The sequence below is a fragment of the Nipponia nippon genome, unplaced genomic scaffold, assembly GCF_047370975.1.
Source record: "Nipponia nippon isolate SJK-2023a ecotype South Korea unplaced genomic scaffold, ASM4737097v1 scaffold_7, whole genome shotgun sequence".
NCBI classification, from domain to species: domain Eukaryota; kingdom Metazoa; phylum Chordata; class Aves; order Pelecaniformes; family Threskiornithidae; genus Nipponia; species Nipponia nippon.
Window position 1 is genome coordinate 20,246,379 of NW_028262391.1, and position 17,609 is coordinate 20,263,987.

The 17,609-nt window shown below is 42.1% G+C and overlaps 1 protein-coding gene across 7 annotated transcripts in view; it reads left to right on the forward strand.

Annotated features, from left to right (window-relative positions):
* The window catches only part of DOCK10 (dedicator of cytokinesis 10), a 165,015-nt gene that overhangs the window by 11,151 nt on the left and 136,255 nt on the right, over positions 1 to 17,609 (forward strand). The window lies entirely within an intron of this gene.

Sequence of the window (17,609 nt, forward strand, 5' to 3'; positions counted from 1 at the left end):
TGTTTTTCTCTTTGAGCTGTGTGATGGTACGCTGCTTCTGTTCTGCTGACACCATTTCATTAAACAGCTAAAATTGCAAACACTGGTGGGAACTAAGTCACAGAACATTAAGTAGACTTGAATGATACTCGTCTCTTCAGTGCTGCATGAATTTATCCTCGTAGCTTCCCCAGAATCAATGAGAACTGTTTTGGAGGTTAGTTAGAACTTAACAAACAGAAATTCAGGAGATATATGAGAAGAAATTTAGCTTATCTTCTTTCCTAGTCAAGTAATAATAACCTGTGGTTTAACAGCAACCTTAGGAAATCCGTAATATACACAAAAAAAAGTTGCAGTCTAGGTAGATGATAACTTTTCTTCAGGTGTCTTTCAGAAACCTCCTGTTCCTCCTTTTTGTATTTCAAATACGTACCCAACCATTCGCATGTTTCTGTAGACTTTGGAAAAGAATTGGAGCTCATGAAACACAGCAAATCAAAGTGGTTTAGGTCTGCTCATTTTGGAAATGGAAGAAGATGAGATGATTTTTTTATGTAGGAACGCTAGTTCCAGCTTGCTGTGGATGTTGGCAGTAAAATACTTTTTGCCTTCTATGTATCCTTTCTCCAGAAAGGGTGAGGTGATAACCGTTTGCAGGCCGGGTTCAGGTAGACCTTACAAGTTACTTGCGTCGCAGTAAGCAGGATGGGCAGTAGCACAGCAGGACACAACAACTGATGTGCCTCGGTGTGAGGTTTATCTCCTTTTTTTGTTTTTAAAGTTGTTCTTGTGATGAGAACCCTTCAAATTTACTAGGCATGGCCTGTATGTTGCACTTAAATGTTATCTTACTCTTAATTCTTCATTCTCTTATCTACCCACTCCCTGCTGTGCTGCCCTCTCCCCTTCCAGTCCTCAGTCTTGGTTGCTCTTTGTGTCTTTCTCCCACCCGTCTCTCAGCCTCCGTTAATGCCCCTCTGTATGCAGGAAACAACAGTATGTCAGTTGTCTGTCAGGCACCTATCTTTGCTTGCCATCCACGCCATCTTAAACCCTGCTTCCAGGAATTCTGCTTGCCAGTTCTTCAAACTGATGATCTCTGTGCTCTTTCTCTTCACTGAACAGCTATCCTGTGTTGCTCCGTCTAGCCATGCCTCTCACCCCCATACTGTCAGTGTAAAGTCTTTGGGCTTGGTAAGAAGCCTCTTTCCTAGCTTTAGTGTAAAGTTTTACATTAAACAGATGGTTTTGTATAAATAATTGCTGTTCGAATGACTGCTCATTAGATAAAATATAATTCAAATAATAGGTAGTGACTCTTCTTGAAAGAAGAACCTCTCAGCTATGTCTGTTTCCTTAAAGCATTTCTGTATCAGTGGCTCCCTGTTCAGTACAGTGTGGAAGACAGTAGTGGAATATCTTGATGTGTGTATATATCGATAGATTTGTATTCTTTTTTAAATAAACTTAAGTAAATAGTTAGCTGCCAGGGCTAACATCTGTTTCCTTGGAATAATGTGGCATGCATGTTTTTTGGGGATTTTAAGCAAAGATACTTGACATTTAAATTCCACGCTGATGGATATTGAGATGTGCTAGAATGAGTTGTCAGGGCCACTATACTTGATTTTTGTGCCCCGACACTTCTGGGTTTCTGTTTCCTATCACGATTTGCCAGTGTGTTTTTCAGAAGAGCCCAACTCCTAATCCTAAAGGGTCTGGCAGGGATTCAGATTTGAATACGTGAGTTTCTTTATTTTGGGGAAGTCTTTGTGTGATAAAGAATGGGAGTCAGCAAATGACTCTTATATTGGAGTTTGAGAAGCTGAGGTGTAAAACCTGTATGCTGCAGCAATGAGGGGTTGCTTCTTAATGTGGTGTGGCTCACCCACAGCTCTAACTGATGTGGTAACTGGGAACGGCAAGTGCTTAGCACTGGGGAATACGTAGCCAGACGTCCTCAGTAGCATGATCTGTGCAGAGGAGTGCACCAGTGACGTTCAGACAGAGAGACAGAAGGTGATGCTCACAGGCATCGCTCCTCGTGTGCTGGCAGTACAGCCGTGTACCGCGCCGTCAGCTCTGGGTCTAACAGCGGGTGCATCTCTAGCGTGCGTTGCCCCTGGTAAGCCTCAGGTGTGTTACCGGTGCAGCAGTGGAGTTGCAGAGGTGGCTTTAAGAGTGGTGGTAAAAGGAAGATCGCTGTCAAGGAAAAGCAGCAAAGTGGACCTTGCTGTTTTGCCCCAAAAACACAGCTGCAGTTTTACAAAAGGCTGTGTATCAACTGCCTGTTGACAGTTAAAAGGATGAAACTTTTAAAAACAAGAAGTCCTTATCCGTGTGGTTATTAATAGTTTAAAGTATGAGAATTGCAGGAATTAAAACTAAAGTAATAAAAAGAACTCTGACTCTTCCCCCTCACGCGTTTCCTTCCCCTTTTTTCCCCGCCTCCCTCCCTCTTTATTTGCATGGACGCTTGCATCAGTGGAACTAGATATATTTTCATGTAATGCTACAGTATTTAGGTAGATGATATTAAATGGGAATATTTAGGGGCAAGAAGATAATCTTTTCCCTTGTCTTTTAATTGTGCCTGTTAAAGGTGAACCTTCAGATCACTAAAGTCTGGAGCTGCCTGGAAATCTGCCTATTTGTGTTTCTTTTGCTGTTCTTTGGGTATGTGAGTGAGGGGGCGTGTGTTATGTTTTGGAGCATGTTTCTCTTTCTAAGAGAGGAAAACATCCCAGGATTTGTCACAAAATCTTCCTTTTTTTTTTTTTTTTGCTGTTTGTTTGTTAGTTTTTGTTTTAAGTCCAGTTAAATGCTAGACTTCGGTTTTGCAACTTAGTGTACTGGCACAACTTGCCTCAAGGGGGAACCATACTGAGATGGGTGCCCTCAGTACCAAAAGCCTAGACATTAGCACACTATTCTCCTCTAATTCTTGTTTACGAAGAATTTTTTTCCTTTCTTGAAGAAAAAAGCATGGAAGTAACGGGCAGCTTACAATTTCCTTCAGTTAACTTTATAGTTAACTTGAATTTATAGGGCAAAAAAGATAAGGGAAAATGACAGTGGTCTGATTCTTTTTGCCTATATCAGAGCTCCAGGTGTTCCCCATAACCAGTATGCCAAACAGCTTTTCCTGTCATTAGCTAACAAGGACTTTTTAAAAATGTTTGTCTTAAGGGTATGAAAATAAATGAAAATTGAACCATGACTAAGGAATACTACTTTCTCATTGCTATTATCATGGGCTCAGCTTAGGAGATGTTTTTAGTTTTTTCGTGTCTGTCTGTAAGATAACAGTAGTGAAAACTAGTGAAGTGCAAGTGCTGATGGGACGACTGCTTTGAGGCCGTTTGGCAGGAAACGCTGCTTCCTGTTCTCTTTGTTCTGTTGACTTTCTCATAAATATTAACCCATCTGGGGCTTCAACATTTGTTGCTACAGTGGGATGAATAATGTCAATAACAGTCAAATTTAAATATCTTTGTTGCTTTAAATAGATTGAGTAGATTCTGGTTAAAAAAAAAAAAAACACAAACACATTAATTCTTTTGGTTGCAGTGGAACATGTTCAGATTTCTATCTGCATAGTCAAGTTGGAAAGCAGGATTAGATTTACGTTTAAAGCGTGGTCTCATACTGGTGTGGTTTGGTCTTCTGGATCAGGTTAGAGCTTCCAGAAGTCATGTGTCATAGGCAGATGCTGGCTTCCTCAGCACTCCTGAGTCAAATAATAATTGTAGTGCCATTTGATGATGTGCTTCCCGGATCATCAGATAAATCTACATGCGGAGTAGAATGGTGGATGCATCTTCTCCATTATTTTCTTGAGATTAATTGTTCCCTTGTCTCTTGAAACCCCAAGCAAGTGCTATCCACAGTCCAGGGGTAGCAGCAATACCAAGATAGAGGTGAATCTCCTTTAACCTTCCACCATGCCTGTTTTTCTTGGCTGACAGTCATGTGAATGTTGGTTCAGCAGGATGTCTTTACTTGGTTAGGGTAGTACCTCCTACCAGGGTGTAGCAGTCTTTTATGGCTGGCATTCAAGCTTGTGGTTTTTTTCAAATCAGATGCTGATATATGAGATTTGAAAGCCAGAGGGTGCTGCTTCACAGAGTGGTGAGATGGGCTGATGAGCTTGTGCTGGGTGGAGGACACGTTCCCTAGGTGTCTCACGTGAAATCTGTGGCTTCCATTTCCCAGTGCTTATGTATGCCACCGACAATCTGCCCCGGCTCTCTCCTCAATAAATTGCCTACCTGATCTTTTGTGAAGAGTAGTCATGTTGAATTTAGCATTACCACATCAAGAATAAGACACTAATACTGAGAGAGAGTAATTGTAACCAGCTCCGGCCTTATGCCTGACAGTCTGTGTTTAGTTGTGTGTATATATCTTTATTTGGATGTAACTGTTCCTGATTTGCTCAGCTGCTTGATAAAAGCATAAATGACAGCAAGGTGAGAGCTCTTCTGTTGGTTGCAACTCTGTGTTAGCATGAAATCGTTGTAATATTACATATAAGTGATAAATGTTCGTTAACTTCTGGCTTGTATCTAATTAGAACACTATATGTTGGAGTAAATTTCAGCAGAAATGAACAGTTGCTATCTCTGTATTTTAATTTCTACCAGAATTTTAAGAGAAAGTTGAGAATACTTTTCCTTGCTATGAAAAGGGGGTATGTTTAAAGGAAATTCTGTATGTATGGTAATATATTCACTTGCATATCACGTGTTCTAATTAAAGCTTTGGGAGCATAGACAGCCAGAGTGTTTTACTTTCTTAAAAAACAACAATAAAACAATCTTCACAGTTAAAGTTCCAGCATGTAGTCTGTAACATTTAAATTATTTACTTACGCATTTGCACTTTTGCAGCTGGAGTTACTTAAGAACATAAGCCTGTTGAATGCCCAGCTGCTAGCAGAAGAGCGAGGGGGTGGTCCAGGAAGTAGGTCATCTATTTAAAAATCTAATTGCATGTTCAGCACAATTAGAGAACTGATTGCTTCCCTGAAATAAATCAATCCATTTGTAAGCATAAATAATTACCATTTCTTGAAAAGCACTCTCTGGCTGCTTTGTTCTTTGTTTACTACTCGGGTGGAGAATTCCTGGAAGACTAAATAGAGAAGAGGTCAATGTTTGGGTACTACCTAAAATTATTAGGATCCCCTTGAAGTTCATTTGAGATGTGTCATAATGAAATTGAGAATGACATCACTTCTGTTATATGCTAGATCAAGTTTTTCTTAGTAATGCTCTTGAAAAGGTTCTATGAGAACAGGATTTTTTAATAAATATTGATTAATAAAAAAAATACCAACATGATTAAGGCTTTAATAACAAAATCGAATGACTTGCACCCAGACATTTCAGGCAGTGAGAATGAAAACTCTTTGCACATATGTGTATTTAGATCATAGTTTCTACTCATATTTTAATCTCTTTTGGAGTTCAGTATTAATCTTTCAAAACACACATGTTACTAATCAAAATACTATTATTCTAAAGATTTTTGCCTGAAATACCAACCAGAAGACATATGTTTTTAGAGACTGTGTTACAGCTTAGCAAATATAGACCAAACAACTTATAGTTGGGCTGGTTTTGCTAATTTTGTATTTAGTTGAATAAAGAGCCTTGTGGATGTGAACGTTAATTGATACCAGCAATGCAGGTTCGTTAGTTTTGGGGGTTGTACAATTTTATTCTGTTCTAGAGTTCAAGTAAAAGAAAGGGAGTGAAACCCTGACAAGAGACATGAAATGAAAAGCAGATGTTGCACAGAAAAGCTGTCCAGGGGACAGAACACCACAATGTCGCTCATTAGATGCTAAAATAGCTGTTACTCAGTTTGATATTGTGAGCACATTCTTGTGCTGTGAAAGAAGCAAAGCAAGATCATTTCTAAAAAGTGCAGGATGCATTTTGTTTTTTCCTTTCCGTGGTGATAAGGGCAAAACTGTGGTTTTTCAGGCTCTTCCTTAGGCAGGGCACGAGAGGTAGCAGAGGAGCTGTGTATGAGTTGCTCCAGGTGTAGCCCTTCTGACAGGGCTGCGGTATCCCACGGAGGACAGTTGCTCTGAGGGGCCATGTATTTTTGGCCTGCCGTTGTACGGGTGGTCTCACTGCTGCATTATGCAGCTTGGACTTTCTGGCTACTGTAAAAGGAGGGGCGATATGAGCCCCCCTTAAGTTCTAGATCTGCTAACAACCCCCCATTGTAATCAAGAGGATAACTTCTGTTGTATGATAGTAGCTGGCACTACATACCCACAGATTCCTTTTCTGTTACGCCAGTAGGATTCTGTGTAGGTGGATTTCTGTGTAGAAATTCATGATTTGCCCCATGTGCTTTAGCCCTAGAAGTGTCATGGTTAGGACATACATGACATGATCAAAAGGGAAAAGGTTGCTTGGTTTGCTCCCCCTGGAGCCATCAGGTTCATTTTTGTGGTGTTTTTTTGTTTGGTTTTTTTTTTTTTTTGAGCAGCATTTAAAAAAAAAAAACACCAAACAAAAACCCCAAGACCCTTCCGTAGTATTTACAGCCTGAAAAAATTCTAGAGTCCTGATTTTTCTCTTTATTTTGGGAAAAACTGCCGCTGGATTCTTGGCACTGATTAAAAAAAAAAAAAAACAAGGATCCAAAGCCACATTATTATACTGCTGGTGGAAGTAATCCATATTCTTCTTGTGGGATCTTTCCTGTCAGATAAAAGGATACATCTGCAGCTGCTCTTTTTGGGGGAGTGGGGTGATAGGACATCAGCACCTGAGACAACAGGGGTTTTGTTGGCCACTGTATGTACAAATTTTACTTTGCATTTCCTTTCTTACTTTATCCACGTTTTGTGCCTCATTTTCCAGCTGTAAAAGCTTATGCTCGGAAATTGAATGAGATTGTTCCTTGCTCCTGGCTGAACTCTTTGCATATGGAGACTGCCTCAAAGTGAAATTGTCTTGAAAAAATAAGCAGGGATTATACAGCTGACTGAGTTGAAAGAAGCCTGATTGGGAGCCTCTTTTGCTCCTTTTTATGTTAGGTTAGAAACAGAGCCTTCTGCAAAGTAAAATTGTATGGCCTAAATGGTCAGTTTATAGCCTCTTGTTCTTGTCTTTGTGTTAGCCTTTGGCTTGAGTAACTCCTCTGCTTTGGTTGTGTTTAGGGCTCTCCCAGGCAGGGCACAAATTCAGGCTCTGATTTGCTAGGCTGAATAAGCTGTCTTCTTACACAATGACAAAATAACTTCATTTGGAAGGAATTTCTGGAGGTTGTTAAGTCCAGCTCCCCACTCAAAGCAAGTCCAACTAAATCAGGTTGCTCAGGCCCTTGTCCGGTCAAGTGTTGAGACTCTCCAAGGATGGAGATCCCACAATCTCTAGGGTGCCCTGTTCCAGTGTTTGACCACCCTCATGGTGAAAAACCTTTTTTATTGTAATTAATTGGAATTTCCATTGTCGCAACTTCTGTCTATTGCATCCCATCCCCTGCCAGAGTATCTCCAAGAAGAGTCTAGGTGTGTCTTTTCTATACCCTACTGCTGGGTAATTGAAGACAGCGGCAAGATTTCCCATCGGCCCTCATTTCTTAAGGGTGGACAAACATCTTTCTCTTGCCTTTCCTCATATGTTGTGTCCTCCAGCCCCAGTCTGTCTTGGTGGCATTCCACAGGGCTCAATCCAGTGTGTCGGTTTTGTACTGGGTATCTGAGAACCAGACACATCAACCCCGATACTCTTCAACAGATTAATTCCCTGGTCATGTTAGCAGGCCTTTTCTGCAACTGGTTCATCCTTCAAGGTGGACAGACCTGTACATATATTCTCGGAGAAGTCTCACAAGGGTATTCGTGTCATTACTATTAAATATAGTAGTACAAAGGCTTCCTTTGCTAGAGATACCTTGCATTATGTCCAGAACTATGTTGAACTCTGTACATGCTGGTGCCGGATCAGTAGTTGATGATCATTCTGGTGCTGGCCATTGCCTCCAGCTCTTCCCCCTTTCCTATGGTTTTCAGCTGCTGAACTCACAGCTTGCAGTAGAAATTGTTATCTTCAAGGCATTTGATGTTTTGAATTAAAAATTTATTAAATTAACCTGGAGTGATTTAGGCAGCTAAACTCCTGGCTCCCTGGGACAGTCCGTCTTGCTTGTGAGGGAGTTTGGAAAGGGGTTTCTTGGCTTGAAAATCCAAAAGCCTCCTGCGAATGGCCTGTGCGGAGCCAGGTGGGAATTGCTGCTGGCCTCTGTCACGTGCGTAGTCTGACTCAGAGGCCGAAGGTGTTGGCTGCTACTCTTGTCCTGTCAGTCTGGCTTCTGGGAGAGAGAAAAAGAAGGGAGAGAGGAAGGGTACCAAAACTGGGAGGCAGGAGATGAGCCAGTTTAACCTCTCGGGCCTGACTTCATAGGCAGGAAAAGGCGGGGCGGGGGGGGGGGGGTGGTGGTGTTTTTAATGCAAACAAATAAAAAATGCCCTTGGCTCCCAGGTGTTTGTTCTAAAGGCTGACATGCTAAAGAATGGGAGACTGTACTGGAAAGCTGTGACCTCGGTGGAGATGCCGTCAAAGTTAACGGTTTTCTGCATGAGACACAGCGATGTGCTGGGGAAAAAGTTATTGCAATCCCTGGTAGAGGCTGAGACCGGAGGTCTGCGGAGCTGGTGAAACTCTGTGTGCGGACTTCACGGTCCTAGTGAAGGAGAGTAGAGCAAAGCCTTGTCCCCTCTCCATCTTGTTTGTGGCCGTTCCTTGACATATGCCATGCAAGCTGCCATTGATTGACATACTCCAGTTCCTTACATATTTTTACCCTGTGTTCATTTGCATTTCAGAGTCCTGCTTCTCTAGCTTATCTGGTAGGGCCTGTGTTTGTACCTGTCTTGTGTAAGCAGTTGGGGTTTGTGTATGAAGCCTGACTCATTCATTTAGTATCCAATTCCACTCTTTCGTGATGGTAAATAGTTAACGTTTTTCTCTGTTAAATAATATGAGAAACATTAAAAGAAAGAATTCATTTATCTCATTTAAGTTCCTACCTCAAATTTTGAGCCGTGTGTGTTTTTTCCTACTCGAGTGAGTTGTTTGAAAAGTAAAGCAGTGTATGAGTAGATAGGAGCGTGCCAAGAGATACCTTCCCTTGCAAGCTCTCTCCTGAGCTGAAAGAGAGAGATCATCTTTTCAAAGAGCTAGAGGCTGAAAGTGGTCTGGGTGTGGAGCAGTTCCATTTTTTGTTATCTGTTCTTAGCTGGGTTGTGAGTAGAAAGATGTCATTGGCTTGGACTGGAGGCAAATTGGAGTAAGAAATGCATTTTCTAACAAGATATGACCGTGCTAAAATTCTGCTTTACTCCAGATTTGGGTGGCTTCTTTTTGAAAGTAACTCTAGTCTCTCTGTATTTGTTCTTGCTTTGTATTTCTAGCCTGTATTTGAACAGAAATGCTAATTTTGGATTGTGGCAAGCTGTGGCTTTTACAGAAATAGAGACTAGGTTGTACATCCTGAAGATGGGATGTCAGCAATACAGATTTTTATGGCTCTTGTCCAAAGTTTGTTGATGTCAGTGAGAGTTTTTCCAGTGTTTTGGTAGGCTTTTGATCATGTTTTAAAGGAGAAAGAGTAGTTCATTAAAGCACTGTGCTATTCAACCCATATTCAGGCTATATAACATAGAGAACATTGCTGTACAAATGGCACCTCATCCAAACCCACATGTTATTCTTAAAACCTCATTAGCAGCTGATGACTTACTTCTCTTAGAGCCATGCAATGTGCCATTGGGAGAACCGGCTGAGGGATGTTCCTCCTTGGTCGCTGCACTTGCTCGTTTCTCTTCCCAGTATTTCTGTAAGCAGCAGGGCTAGTGCCAGGGCAGCAAATGGAGAATGCATTTGCTCTTGTGTGGGAACAGTGGCTTTCTGTGTAGCTGGGTGTGTTTCATTCTTAAAAATTAATTTGTGAAACATCTAGACAAAAGTCTGGAGTTTTTGCGTGTCGTGGAAATCTTGAACCCTGGCAAGGTAACAGACCAGCTGTGCTCTGTTAGAGCTGCAAGATCTGTCACAAATAATAACATATTAGAGTGAAAACAAGCTAGTGTGTTTTTTTGGGTTTTTTTTCCCCCCTCTATGCCAGTTTTAGTTTTCTCCCATTGGGTTAGTGAAATGGAAGTCTTCTGGAAGCAGGACCAGCTGCTGATAATGCCATTTGAGGGGCTGTGTGCAAGTCAAACGCGGATCTTTTCAGAAAGAGGGTAAAGATTTGCTACCAGTTCTTTTTGGGAACCAACAGGGTAGTGCCTGTTTTTTCTGCTGTGGCTCATTTATACAATCTTCACTTCAAAAGTGTGAGCCCAGCCTTAGTTGTAACTTCTGGTGAAAATTCTTTCCAGAGTTTATCTTAATACATGTTTTTATTTAACGCTGTGCCAGAGAAGGGATGACTTTTGGTAGCTCCAACTAATTGTCCTCCAATGTTATGGGATAATAAAAGTTCTTTTAAAAAACAAGCAAACAAACATTTGCTTTATAAGTTAAGTGGTTATTTTTCCTCGTATGATGTTAAATATTTATTTTTCCTGTTATATGTTTAAGGAAACCACAACAATGCTCTTAGCTGCTCTTTAGAATATTTAATGCTAGATCCAGAAACCACTGGAGTGCATTGAAGTAAAGAGGTTTTCATCACTGCCCATAGGCTACAGTTCTCCCATTTTACTTAATCTAAGACCTGAGAATAATCCCATTGGTCTCACAGAGGCTGTAATGGTAGAAAACTACCTGTCAAAGTGAGAAATTACTTGAAAATCAGCAGGGTGCTTCACCTGAGTTGGAAATAAGAATGTGGCAATTATTTGCATGCAAGTGACAACATTTTTTTCACATTTTGTATGAAGATAATATTCTGAGAAACCGCTTTAGGTGTTGGAGCTCCAGAGATGTGGGTTCTAGCCCACCTTCTGTCATTAGTCTGTTAGAAATGCTTACTTCAGTCTTTTTTATCCCTTTGTCTCTGTTTCCTTATCTGTTAAATGGTTGCAGTATGTTGGTGTCATTAGTGAACTGCCGTGGGATTTAACGGGGGTATTTTGGCCATGTACAGTGTGGTAGTAATTAAGAGTACTCCACGCAACTTCTGCATAGTACTTTTCACCAGACATCAACATGAAAGAGGTTAAAAAGCAATATTGAGAAGAGAAAGGTGGCATTAGCACATGCAGTCCGGATAGCCTGTTTCTGTGGTTATCAGACTTCCCCCGCCCCTCATGTCCGTACGTGATGATTTCCATTTTCAGCAGGTAAAGTCAAGACACAGCAGAGTTGTAAGAATATGTTTTGCAGCACGAGCTCCCATGAGCTTGCCGGTTGCCCAGCAGCCCCGTGTCTGCTGCTGCGCAGCCCTGGCTGGCCTCCCCATCCCAGGTGCACATCCCCCTTGAGCAGCCGGTGGTTCGGGTAGCACGCTGCCATGTAGTTTGCACAAGGGTGCTTGTAGGGCAGACTCAAGTTCTAGTAGCCTGCTCGGTCTTTCTGTGTCACGTGTAGCACTGTGCTGCATAGGCAGCCTTCAGGTGGTCACTTTTTTTTTTTAAAAGGTCTGTGCTTAACTTGTCATTCAATTTGAACTATGTGCTATTTCGAAAAGTTATAAACAGCAGTCCTAATCCTGCAGCCCGCCCTTTGGGCTGTTTGCCTAGCTGTGGTGGAGAAGACCTGACTCATTTTTAAACGTTTTGGATAGTGCAGTTACTTTCTTTTTTTTTTTTCTTATGTAAAGAGAAGATTTTATAAACACAGTCATTTAATCTATGTTACTTGTCATACCCAGTGAGGAGGGCCGTCTGGTGGTGAATTTTTCTTTCATGTACTACTCCCTAGAGGGTGCCATACACTTACTTTCTGCAGTCCTTCGGTTCGCTCTGTAGCCAGGTGACATCGCAGTGGGTTTGTGGCAGCACTGGGAAGGTATCTCCTGAATGTTGCACTAGTGTAAGATTGCTTGCTGCTGTAGGGTACGATGATGAGAAATGAGCTGGTTGATGATTTGAGCCCCTCTCGTATAGTTATAACCGTACACTAAGAATTGGGGAGTTTGCACTGACGGTAACTTAGTACAGTTAAGAATTGTTTGTGTTGGTCAGTGATAGCTTCATGAGAAGGAATGCAATTTCAAGATAAAAGCGGTGTGTCACTCAGGACCTGTACTGACCAGGTACTGCATTAAATGCTTTCTCAGGTCAGTAAGGAGCAGCCGGTAGAAACTAAAGAAATACAAAGCCTATGTACTTCTGACTGTCTTAGTCACATTTGGCCAGACCCTTGGGCCTGCTTTGCAGTTTGAGACCTCAGTGTTTCTGATATTTAACTGTTTTGAAGCAACGCCTTGAAATGCAGCACATGAATGTTTTCAAATGACTGTAAGAGGGTATGTTACTAGTGGAAGGCACAGATGCTCTTTATGGCTTTTTAACAACTGCGAGTGCATAAGCTTTCTTTGAAATAAGTGCATGATTACTGTGTGCACTTTAAAGCTTTTTTTTTTTTCCTCAAGAGATATGATAGCAGTGGTTCAGCCTAGCACCACACAGCCTCTTGTAGGCCACTGGGCTGGATGTGAAAGCTTTGGGACATAACTGTGTTGGAAGAAAAGACAGGGCAGCTCCTGAAGGTGGATTCTCAGTCCCCCAGACCTCCACCAGCAGCCTGGCAGCAGACAGAGAACAGGAGGTGGTGTTGGAAGTGCTGCCTCTGTGGCAGTGAGAGATTCCACTATAACGTGGTATCCACCATGTTGCTTTAAGGACACAGTCATTAGACAAAGCACGCTGAAAGATCTGAGTTTATACTATTCCTCAGGCATAAAACATGCAAGGAAAGGAGGCAAGTTAAAGAGGGTTTCTGTCATCAAGCAGACTGCCATGAAGACTACCTCTTGGAGTACTTTACCCGTCCAGTCCGGGTCTTGACACTGGTTCCTCAGGAGCTGGTTAGGATTCCACTGTTTGTTTTGAAGTAGCAGAGCATGAAGAGAGACTTTCAAACTTGGGTATGTTTTTTTCCCCTCTGCTTTCCTTGCAAATGCCTCCAAGCCTTTATGAAAACAAATATTGGAGACAAGGACCTTTGATGTCTCTGAGGAAAATTCCCTTTGCTAAGAAGATAATGTCTATCAGCTCTTCTTGTTTTGGAAGGGTGATGTGAGTGATAAATTACAAGGTGCTGAGAGATGACACAGAAGCTCACCAAAACGTGAGTGATCCTCATCTGCATCAAGGTAGAGACTGTAATTTTGTTGTTGTGTCTTGCGTAATATGCTTGCCTGCTACTTGTATAGGCTAGACCTTTACAGAAGTTTTACTATAACTGTGGGTCTATGTGTGGAGCTGTCAGTAACAGCCACTGGCCACATTGCTTATGTGGTGTTGGGAGCTGCTCATCATCTGTACCAGGATGATGTATGTGTAACAGTAACTCAGGTAGGATAGTCTTGAAAAACTGAAAGACTCGCTCTACTCTTCCCAAGAGAACACTTCATGCTTCAGAATGGTTGGGGCTTGCAGGGGAGTCTGACTCCAGAAGTGCTCAGATGTGCTGTGTGTGTCCGTGTGCGCCAGTACAGCACCTGGACTAGAACCATCCCGAGCTATCTCTAATTGAGCTATGTGAGATAAATAGCTCACCTGGCAAATTTTACGCTATCTCTGATGAAGGGTTTTTAGTGAATGGACGTTGTTTTGCCAGTTTATTAATCACGTTTAGTTTAGGTAAATAGTCCTGTGCGTCAGCTTCAGACTGCCAACAAATTGCTCTCTGTGACAGTAGCTTTGTATAAACCTGCTTTACACCAGTGAGTACCCTGCTCAGCTGGATACTGAGCGTCCTTTGGTAAGTCATAATGGTGGCATGAGCATTATCATCTGTAACAACACTGTTGTTATTTGTACTGCTATGCTCTCCTTAGTTCCTGTTAATGGCTTGTGGCTTTCGTGGGCCAGGCTGAACAGTCTGTCATAAGCAGTATCGGAGGCATTCCTGTTTTTGTGGATGGCTCCTGCAGTCACCTGTCATTGCTGCTTTAGGATCTTCGCACTTTAAGAGCTTCTCCATAACTTCTCAATGCATTTAATGCAAACACATCTTGGAGAAGAGGGCTTGTTGTCCAGATAATTTAAAAAAAAAAAAAAAAAATGTGCATGCCATCTTGACAGCTGAGCAAGTGTAGGCAAAGGGTTCTTCTAACCTGCAGCCATCCTCCTTGCCTGAGGAGAATGCAGCAGCCTCTGGGGTTGGAAAGAAGGGTCAGTGTTTCACTTGGAAAATCATCCTCTTGCTAAAGGATCTCCTCTGAAAGCTGCCTTTCTATCTTCCTGTTCAAAGCCCTCAGCTGAAGACCAGCATACCGATAGGTTATATCCTGTTTATTCAGATGACATGAATTCAAATGACATAAAGAGAAAGGAAAATTAATGGAATAAAGAAAGCTTGTGGGAAGGAAACATGAAATTTTAATGTGTGTAATTTTAGTGTGCTAAAAAGGTATGAAATAGGAGCGTTAGCAAATGTTTGGTAAAAGTGAGAAAACTCATGGGTTGAGATAAGAACAGTTTAATAATTGAAATAAAATGAAGTATAATAAAGAATATACAAAGCAAGCGATGCATGATGCAGTTGCTCACCACCCGCTGACCGATGCTTAGCCTGTCCCCGAGCAGCATTCGCTGGCCTCCCACCCAGCTTATATGCTGAGCATGACGCCATACGGTACGGCATAGCCCCTTGGCCAGTCTGGGTCAGCCGTCCTGGCTCTGCCCCCTCCCAGCTTCTTGTGCACCGGGCAGAGCATGGGAAGCTGAAAAGTCCTTGGCTGGTGTAAACTCTACTTAGCAACAACTAAAACATCAGTGTGTTATCAACATTATTCTCATCCTAAATCCCAAACACAGCGCTATACCAGCTACTAGGAAGAAAATGAACTCTATCCCAGCCAAAACCAGGACACATAGCAAGTGTGACCCACTTCTGCTCTTGCACAGCTTTGCTGCTGCACAGACCCAGCCCTTGGAGGGCCAAGGACTGGGTCACTGAAGTCATCTGGGTTAAAACAACTGTCTTGCCTCTTCCATTTTTTTTTTTTTTTTTTTTTTCTTTAGGGTAGCTTTAGTGGTCTGCTTTCCAGCCTGTTCCTGTAAACCATCATGCTGGTGTTACATGGCTACTTAGCACAGCTGAAACGAGTTGTGGTTAAAAATGGAGTGAGAGTGGGCAGCGGATGGCTTCCAGTGCAGATATTCCTTAGCCCAGCATTGTTGCCAAAGTCTTCATAATGATGGATTTAAGGAGTTACTTGCACAAAGGAGTATTTTGCTTCCCAGGGTGTTTCACTGAATTCAGCTTCTGGATTAAAGTGCTAATTAACACAAAATAGTGCTTGATGCTGCACTGTAGGAGTAACTAACATTGTTGATAGTTGGTGTATAAGCATAATATATGCTAATGAGACCCCTACATTTGAAAAGCAAAGCTATTGGTACTGTGTGGGTGTCCAGGCTTTTTTAATGGGCTGGGAGGTTTCCTTTCCAGTGATAGTTCATGCTTCTGTGAGATTTCCTTAAAACAGAAGGGTTTTTTTATCTCTTTAGTGGTTTCTTTTCCCTTGTGCATTAGCTGTTTTTTCGGTTCTCAAATTTTGATCAAGGCCTGGAGGCCACTTTTAGCTGGCTTCAGCTTGTTAGTTTACTTGGTTTTGGACCAAGTGTCATTTTTTTTCTTCTAAGAGATGAAGTGCCAAGGTTATGTCATTCCTACTTGTATCTAATAATAGCTTAATCCACAAATAATTGTAATGAAATCACTTGGGACACTGGCAGAGAATAGTTTTGATCCAAAGACCGCTGAAATGAATGGGGTTCTTCACTGAGAGGAAAGCAAAGCTTTGGGTCAAGCCCTAGGGTGCCGTTCCACGTATGCGTGCACGCACTCACGCATGTGCGACAGTGTTGGGCTGTGCTATGGAAACCAATTTCATAAAAATCCCTGCCAGCTCTCCCAACTGAACACTGCTGAATAAAAGAAGATGCTGTACAGACAGACAGGAGATGCGTTAGCAGCCCCCAAGGTAGCAGAGCAGTTGCCGTAACAGCCAGCAACAGACGTTATCCAGGCCTGTATTGCTGCTGCTGGAATTAGAGTAGGAACGTAGGTCTCCCAGCTGCCAAGTGCATCTTTTGTGTGGCTGAGGTGTCAGTTGCAGTTCTGGAGCAGGCAGGGGACTGATGAAAACGTAAACAATAGCAGCAACAGCAGGCAGGATTGCTGATTTGGTGCAGAAATTACCCAGCTGCGCCACTGCGCTCTTGTAATCGCATTAGAAAAGTCAAACTAATAAGCGTGGTACGAGGCCCCCTCGGTAGTGTATGCCGGGGGATAGACAGGCACGTCACGTAAGCGTGTGAAGTGTGTGCCCAGTGCGATCCAAGGGGGAAGAGCCGGGTAGGTGCATTGGCAGAGCTGTGGGTGAGTTTGTGCAGTGCCTGCCAGTGCTGCTAACGATTTTCCCTATGCACTCAAAGCAGCTTATTCTAAAGAAACAAAGGCAAGAAATAATGGCGATGAGTTTGCTGCTTCTAAAGGACAAATTTAAAGGCTTTAGCTCTTCTGGCAAATGCTTTCATTAAAATGATGATGTCTTTTGCCAGATAGCTGAGCAATTAAACCCTAATCAAGCCCAGAAGAAAGTATTTCCACGGAATGTTTTCAGGGCAATTCCTGATTGAGATTGTGAGGAGGAGTATTATTTACAAAGATCTCATTAACAGACATAAGGTTGCTTATGCCCCCATGGGAACTGATGACAAAACTCTCATGGCCTTCATTAGAAAGCAAAGCCTTTCGATGCAAGGTAAATATGGTTTCGTGTGCACATATAATAAAGTTATACATATTAGCTTAAAAGCAGCTTCTCTGGAAACCCTATTGGAAATTCTTAGTTTTCCTAATGTGTAAGAGAAATCCATTTTCTGTGGATATTTTTAGTGCTAACTTCCTCTCAAGTGCTATTATCTTACACTCTCTACCATTAGCGTTTGCTGTGTTTCCAGGTCAGTCATGTGGTTGTTAAGCATCCCTGCCTGCTTTTTGAATGACTTGTCAGAAGCTGCTTCTCCCTGCCTGGATCCCGATTGATAAAACACTAAAACGCTTTCCTCTTACACTTCTTGGAAGGTCATCGGTGTTTGGTTTAGTGTGAGACCCTGTCAGCAGAGACCCTTCTCAACACAACCCTCCTATGTAGATGTAAAAAATGTATTACTCTGCAGAAGGCATGCATGTGTGGGAACACACAACAACTACACTATTGAAAAGCGTTTCAGAGCTGCACACTGCTGTTTCTCATTGAGCCACGGCTATTTTAGCATGAACTGGATGAAGCAGTCCAGATTTCTACTTTTTTTTTTTTACCAATTTTTACATTTACAACTCAAATGAGCTTGCTGTGCTTCAGAAAATTGCAAGAAGTGAAAAGATTACAGCCCAAATCCCTCAGTGAGCTTAAATATGTCTCTCTTTCTGTGGCAAAACACCCTAAGGCAAAGTATTTTAAAAACAGCA